This window comes from Galeopterus variegatus, unplaced genomic scaffold (assembly GCF_000696425.1).
Source record: "Galeopterus variegatus unplaced genomic scaffold, G_variegatus-3.0.2 Scaffold1150, whole genome shotgun sequence".
Lineage (NCBI taxonomy): Eukaryota > Metazoa > Chordata > Mammalia > Dermoptera > Cynocephalidae > Galeopterus > Galeopterus variegatus.
Genome location: NW_007727261.1, coordinates 353,284 through 361,355, shown reverse-complemented (window position 1 = coordinate 361,355; position 8,072 = coordinate 353,284). Strand labels below are relative to the sequence as shown.

The following is an 8,072-nucleotide window of genomic DNA, read 5'->3' as shown; positions in this document are numbered from 1 at the left end:
GGTTCTCAAAACTTCCATGCCCTTTCTGGGTGCACACCCTCCCAACACCTCCATGGGTTCATCAGCTTGACAGCTTTCCAAACCCCTTCTTTTGGTGGGGGGGTCTTTATGGAGGTGTCAGTTCCTGGGCACAATTGATGAAATCATTGGCCATTGGTCATTATCTCAACCTCTAGACCCTCTCCCTTCCCCCAAAGTCAGGGGGTGGGGCTGAAAGTCCCAACCCTCTAATCATGGCCCTATCCTAAAGCTGTCTAGGGACATCCCCCCTGCCCCAAGAGTCACCTCATTAGCATAAACTCAGATATGAGTGAAAGGGGCTTGTTATGAATAGCAAAAGATGTTTCTCTCACCCCTACCACTCAGGAAATTCCAAGGCTTTAGGAGCTCTGTGCCAGGAACCAGGGACAAAGACCAAATATATACTTCCCATTACACCACACAGTTAAACTATCTCAAAACAAAAATTATTTCTCTATTATTAAGATATACAAGCAAATGCATATTCCTAAATGCTCTAATTTAAAATTTACTCACTCTCCCTATAAGGAAACCCCGTGGCATTCTTCCTACAACTGGATCCAGTTCATATCAAGCAAGTCTTCAGCACACCCCAACCCCCACACTCATTTCCTGCCTGAGGGCTCCCTTCTCATGCACTCCCTGAAGTATGATTACCTTATCTCAGCTGCAACCCTCTGTCTACTGATGCCTTGATCCACACCCCAACCCCCACACTCATTTCCTGCCTGAGGGCTCCCTTCTCATGCACTCCCTGAAGTGTGATTACCTTATCTCAGCTGCAACCCTCTGTCTACTGATGCCTTGATCGGCTTGGTCCTGAGACCCTTGCAGGCAGACACAATGAGCTCACTTCTGCCATCTTAGCATCTATCTCAGAGATTGGCACCCAGTAAGCCTTCAATAAATATTTGCTACAAACATGAATTTTTCAGAATCGTGGGCCATGGTATGAACTTGCAGGAAATAAGCTTCCATAGCTGAAGGAAAACTATTTCATGCCAAATTTCCTTCAGAGACTGACAGGATGCCACACACTAAGAGTTACCAATTTAAATGAGATGTTACTTTTCACTCATCAAATTGGTAAAGATTACAGATTACAATCTTTAAAAGACTATACAGAGCAACGCTGGAATGGTAAATGAAAGGGCGTGCTCACATTCAGCTTTGGGAGGAGGAACTGGTAGGAGGTTTCTGGAAAGCAATTTGGCAATATATATGGAGAGTTTTTAAAGTGCTGATGTGACATTTCCTAATAATAAATTTAGAAATGTAGATAAAGACTATTTTATGAAGCTGTTCATTATTTACGTAAGAGAAAATAGCAAACAACCTAAGTGTCCCATGATAAGGTGTTTAAAGAAGTTACTGCAGAGTCATGTGATAGTCTGAGATGGAGCCACTAAAACCACACTAATGAGGGATTCGTAAACACACAGGTGCTTGCCATACCCGTTAAGTGAAAGGGGTGGAACTCAGTACTACCTATAAATATCATGCAAACCATATGGAAACACCACAAAATGTTATCACAGGCTACCTTTTGACAGTAGAATGGGGAGGAATTTTTATTCCTTTCTTTGAACTTTATTGCATTTTTTCAAACTGTATTCATTGAGGATGCAGTACCTTAAAAAAACTACTTTTATAATCACAAAAAATTTAACTTCATCTGAAAAAGCTTCCTGAGCTGAATCATGACAATGCTTGCATGGCCCTGGTTCCAGACCCCCAAGGCTCCCTCTCGACCCCATGTCTGAGCAGCACCGTGTAGACAGGCAATACTCATGTACCTTACCCTTGAAGTACCAGCATCCGCACGCTACACAGTCGCTGGTGTGTGCTCCTACAGAATTGCATGAGACACCCTGCTACAAACTAATTGTGCAACAAAACGTGCTAAGAGGAATTTGCTATTTGGGACACTTGAATCTAGAAAATCCTGGCATAAGGGAAGGACAGAAGCCTGAGATTTTCTTCAAAGTGGACTTCCTTTCCCTGGAGACCATCTACTTGTAGGAACACCAGAAACAGGCTGCAAAAAGGAAAAAAAGATTTTGCGATGCGGCTGCTTATTGCGATTTGGATACTTTGTGTGGCTGATGTGACTGTGTGTGTCCTACCCGTACATCAGGCTCCTCTCAGGAGGTTAGAGTCATGAAGACTTCAATGCCTGATGGACATAAGACATCTCGTGTCCCCCTCTCCTGACTGTCTGAGATGCTGAGTGGTCCCACACCACCAACAGCACAGTCCAGGAGAGGCAGCTACCAACCCAATCCCCAAAGGCGGCAGCCTGGGCTGCTCTGGGCTGCTCTTCAGCACCCTTGGTGCAGGCCGTGACTCACCACCCTCCAGAGGACATGGAGAGAGAGGTGTGGGTGGTGGGTCCCCCAGACGGCTCCTACAGACCACCATTCTCCCATCTCTACCTCCACATCTGTACCTGATGAGCCTGTCTCTTGCAGAGCTTTGGAACACAAATGACCAGCTCCTGCTTGTAATTTATAAACATTTGTTTTCATGTATCCTGCTTGCTAAAGGGAACATCCATGTACTACTGGTGAACACCGTGTACTATTACTTCCTCCTTGACCTGAAACATAACATATTTAGAGGCGGGCGAGATACGATCAACATAATTCAATGGCCACATCCCTGCCTCTAATTCAGTTCCACAAGGTCTCACATAAAGTCTTACTCACTCGGGCCAGGGATAAACTAGAAAATGGATGGTGAAGGAAATCTTGGGAAATGGACTTCAAGTAATTCTTTTAAAAATTAAATGAGTTCACTTATAAAAAAGCTGGAACATAGTACATGCAATATGAATGTTGGTTAACAAAAAAAGTCAACAAAGAGGTTGTGTCATGGAGTGGGTCTGAGAGACATTTATATTGAAGTGCCTCTGCTGACAACACATTCTTTTAAAAATTAAATGAGTTCACTTATAAAAAAGCTGGAACATAGTACATGCAATATGAACGTTGGTTAACAAAAAAAGTCAACAAAGAGGTTGTGTCATGGAGTGGGTCTGAGAGACATTTATATTGAAGTGCCTCTGCTGACAACACACACTCAGACACATTAACAGAGAGAAGAAAAACTCCCAGGGAATTATGCAATCTCAGGGTTGCAAAGAACCTTTAATATCCCTTAGTAGAACCTGCTAACTTTAGAATCACTAAACAGTGCTCAGGGAGGTTAAGTCTAAGCTCACAACAACCAAAGGACCACCTGGTCTCCAGGCCTAGGCAGCTCCTGCTGATCATGACCTTGCTGCTAAGGAAAACCCTAGGCTGTAGGCACTCACCCCCAGCCCCACGATAGAATCACCTGGAAGATTTACAAGCTCCTCTGTCCATGCTGCGCCTGGGACAGCGGCATTGGTGTCACTTACAGCTCCCAGTGACTTGAAGGCAGCTAGCGTGCTCTCGCCCCATTCCCTGTCGCTCTGCCTTCCACTTTCCATCCTGGTCCCAGCGTTCTGGGGCGCCTGGTGCAGTGGCAAAGCTGCGGGGACCGTGACAGGCTGGGGCTCCCGAGGGGCCTCCGCTGCCACCACCTTGCTGCCAGCCCCAAGAGCCCCTGGCGAAAACTTCACATCCCAGAGATGTGAACAGGAAAAGCAGATGGAGAGGGACATCTCCTTAAGGAGAGGAATTCTGTCGGCGAACTCTTTAGGAATGTGACTGTACCCCTACTCCTCCACCCTGGCCCCCAGCCCCTGTTCTCACCATTTCAGCTTCTCTAAATCAGGACAAACCTACCCAAGACCCTTGCTGGAGGCCCCTAACAAAACAGGGCCATCAGAGAGCTCCCCAGATGGCAGCATGGGACCCCCAGATTGAAGGGCACAGATATCATGAGGCCCGCTGGTGGGGCGAGGGCGCGGGCACCACATGCATTCCCAGGGAACTCCGTGGCTCTTTCGCCACCTCAGAAAGGAAAGTCACTCTTAGATACTTTCAGCCTGCTTCTAACGGAGCCGAGAAACACAGCACTCAGGCTGATTGTCATCGTGCAGAGCCCACACTGCTCCTCCGCCCCATTCCTTACTGACCTCAACTGTCCTGCTTCTTCCAGGGGCAGCACCTGATCCCCCGACCCCTGGCCCACCCACAGTGAGTGGGGGCCCACTGCAGTTTTGCTAAATGACCTGTCAATGGCTTTTAAAAGGCAAAGTTGTGAAGGCAGCTGATACTCATGGACTTCTGACAGCCAGCCAGAGCGCAAGTCCTCACGTGGCCACACGCTGGCTGTGTGACCTTGGGCAACTTGCTCAGCTTCTCTGAGTCTTGGTTTCCTCATCTGAAAAAGAATGAAAACACTACCCACCTCATTGGCTAGCAAACATTTTCCACCACGACTCAAAGTAAACATTACATTTTACATGCACATACCCCACATATAATAAACAAAAGTTTTACTAAACAGTTCTTAACTCTTCTACTTATAGTTTACTCTGACATTTTTTATTCAGTTCTTTTCTTTTCTTTTAATGTTGGTAAGGACTCACTAAGCTGATATTATAACCCTATAATGAACTGTGGCCCACAGTCTGGAAAGGGTCACTAGGAGGATCAAACAAGATAGCACATTGCAAAGGTTTTGGCTCGGCACCTGCTACCTAGTGTTCAATAACTGTGAGCAAAGTTGTTGCTATTTTTAAAATATATCGTTATTATTACTGCTACCTCAGAAATCCCTGAAGGTAGAGATTGCTATTCTTACACCAGGACAGAGAGTTGTTATCTAAGCACCCAAATAAAATCCTAACTCATTGCAACTCAGGTCATTGGGGACTGAAAAGCCTGGTAATGATGACTTGCAAAACTTTTGTTTTTCAATAGCTGGAAAGCGTAGGACTGGAGGGACCCAAACCCAATTCTTACAGCCAGTGAGTGAGTAGTGGGGCTGGGATTCAAACAACAGCTGTCTGGCTTTAAAATGTCCTTCTAGAAGTTTCTCAGAGAAGCACTTCTTGAGTGACAGAGAACACACTGAGTTTTCTGCAAGCTTCACAGTTCTTTCAGAACGCGGAATGAAGACTGATAGAAACACGATATTCCATAAAACCTGTTAAGTCCAGCTCACCAGGACAGTGAGCAAAGTCCAGGAACCACTGACCCCTACATGCTCAACTACAGAGAGGAGAAGCATTGGTCCATTTTACTATTTTTGAACTTCATTTTTCTGCATTCCCAGAACCAAACACACCATGTTGGCCCAAGGGAAGCAGCCTTTTAAAATTTATTTAATATTCTGAGTTACATGGAAAACGTACCAATGGGCCACAAAGAATAACTGTCACACAATGCATTCTCCTGCTGCTCTGTATTTTTGCAATGAATATCCTGAATTTTTGCATCACGCTTAGGATTGCTATTATTTTTATTATTAGTTGGCTTATTAAATATTTATGTGCATTAGCATTTTACATTAATATTTTACAGAGTCCCACTAACTGAAAAGGCTATAGTTTTGTGACAGCACCAGGTAGACTTGTTAATGCATTGGTTCTTACTGACTGGGCTTCCTAATTTAAGGCAGAATAAATCAGCAACATTAGCATTATTTCGTATAAAAGATTTTTAAAATGTGCATGGCTGGAAGACTCATCAAGAGAAATAAAAGAGTTCTACCTTATTTATTATTTCTGTAAACTCAAACCAATGCAGGAATAAAGCAACACATGGACTTAAGAGCACTGATTAACTTCACATTTTATTATTAAGAGAAAAAAAAAATGACTCTACCACTCAAATTGCCTAAGAGGGCAGAGTTAGGCTTACAAACTTAGGTTAAGTTCGACAAGTCATAGAAGAGCAAAAATCATCAGTTGGCAAGTTACAGGAAAGCAAACTTTTTTTTTTTTTCCTTTTTGTCTTTTTTCGTGTCCGGCAACGGATTGCAACCCTCAGTGTCGCGCCTGCACCGGACAGAGACCGGCAACGGGATCGCAACCCTCGGTGTTGCTCCCACCCCTCGCTCAGCCAGTGAGCAGGAACCGGTCTGTATGTGGGATCCGAACCCTCGGCGGGAGCGCCACCGCGCTCCCAAGCAGCGCACTGCAGCAGTGCGCCACCAGGCCGGCCCCGAAAGCAAACATTTTTCAGCCAGGGATGAAAGCATCTTTTATTTCTATTTCCTTGGCTCGAGAGATTAAACTAAAATTAATATCAAAACAATTTCCCCATCAGTGGAGGCAAATCAAGAAAAATTTTATTCCTTAAACGAAAGTTTCTTAGAAAATAAAGAACAAATTATGGGGTTCCTGTGAAAGAACTTTTGCTTCACAGGCTAATTTCTAACTCACTCTGTAGTAACCTGCATCCTTCACTCTGGACACTAATTTCACTGGATGTTTAACAAGCGTTTAATGACTCCATTCTCGTATACATTCTGGTAGGCAACGCAGGAAATAGAACTGGGAGAAATAGGCAGGTTTGCTGGGACCGATCTTTCAAGGCCCTGTACCTGATTTTGTTTTTGCTACCTTCTGTTTCTTAAAGAGGCCCCCAAATTCACCTGGGAAGACACTGCCAACGCAGAGTCCCAGGCCTTCTCGCCAGGCTGATTAGGTTTCAGGTAAGGCCTGCTAGTCTGTACATTAGAAAGAAGATCCTCTTGTGACTAAGCACTGGTATTTCTGTCTCAGGCCTCCCTACCTTTCAATGCACGTTCTAGTGACTCACCAGAATAATCTGCTACAGGCACACTGTAGGCATTCAGTAGGTATTTGATGGATGAATGCAAATCCTAATTATTTCCTTGTTCAGAACCATCACCAGTTCCTCACTATCCACAGTATAAAAGGATAACAGGATAACATCAACGAGTAGACAACTTCCGAATATACTGCATTCTCCAAATTATTATAATATGGAGTGCCTATATGTACAGTGACTTACTCTAGGCTCTGTGCAAAGGTTTATCCTAAAGGACCATGTTTACCAACAAACAAGGGCATGTTTTACTCACACAAAGGAAGTGTGGTCATCAAGGGAGCAAAGACTGGAGAGGGTGTTTAAGAGCATCTTCTTCATAGTCAACTACTTTAAATTGGAACTGTCAACCCAACACCACAGAAGCTGGACTTTCAAGTCTTGGGCTCTAATGCCAGCATCATCATTTCTGTGCTGGACAAAGTTGTGTAACACCTCTGAGCCTCAGTTTCCTTATAAAAAGGGGATAATACAGACTTCACAGTGTTGTCCTGAGGATCAAATAATTTATATGAAGTGATTAATTAGTTCAATGCATAGCACCCAGTAAACACCCAATAAATGGTATTTCTTGCTGTCACTTCCAGTGCTCAGAAAGTTTGGCTCACCCCACGATGCTTAATATGACTATGATGCTTCTTGTTACTGAACCACACCCAGCTATGTGTATTCCACGTGCACATCTCAGGGATCACTGGGTTCTGATGTGGTTGTCCCTTTTAGGCCACAAGGGTGTGTCCTTGAAGAGGGTAGAAATTTCTGGTGTCAGTCACATGAGAGAGCATGTGGGTTCTCTGGAAGAGAACTCAGGCTACAGCACAGCATATCTCCCAGGGTGCCATTTTCAGGCAGACTTCCTGTATCCTTTTCGACTTCCACTTTGGATCTGGGGCTTCTAGCAGTCTCAAATCTTTGACAGCACTCCTGGGTGGTACAGAAAAGGGGGACGTGGCTGTTCTCTTTATCTTTATTTCCCTTTAGTTACCCCTGAGCTATGATTATGTATTCCTGCCTCAGATTTGCTACAATTTGGAGTCTTGAGTGTNCCCCTGAGCTATGATTATGTATTCCTGCCTCAGATTTGCTACAATTTGGAGTCTTGAGTGTTTGCTTTGGGGCCTGAGCATTAAAGGGTGAGTAGCGCCCCCCTGAGGCCAGCGAGGTGATGGCGGCACCAACAAGTGAACACCTGCGCAATGTTAAGGTGAATCCTGGGGAAGGGGGCCTCCCCATTGCCAAACTTGGAGGATGTGAGTGGACGTTCCTAGATGAGAGAGCAGCTCCCTTGGCACTTTGAGCAGCACATCTGAGCTTGGCATA

The 8,072-nt window shown here is 44.7% G+C and overlaps 1 protein-coding gene across 1 annotated transcript in view; it reads right to left on the bottom strand.

Annotated features, from left to right (window-relative positions):
- Window positions 1-8,072, bottom strand: part of LOC103592443 (mitochondrial amidoxime reducing component 2-like) — a 22,270-nt gene that overhangs the window by 8,825 nt on the left and 5,373 nt on the right. The gene's annotated exons all lie outside the window — the stretch shown is intronic.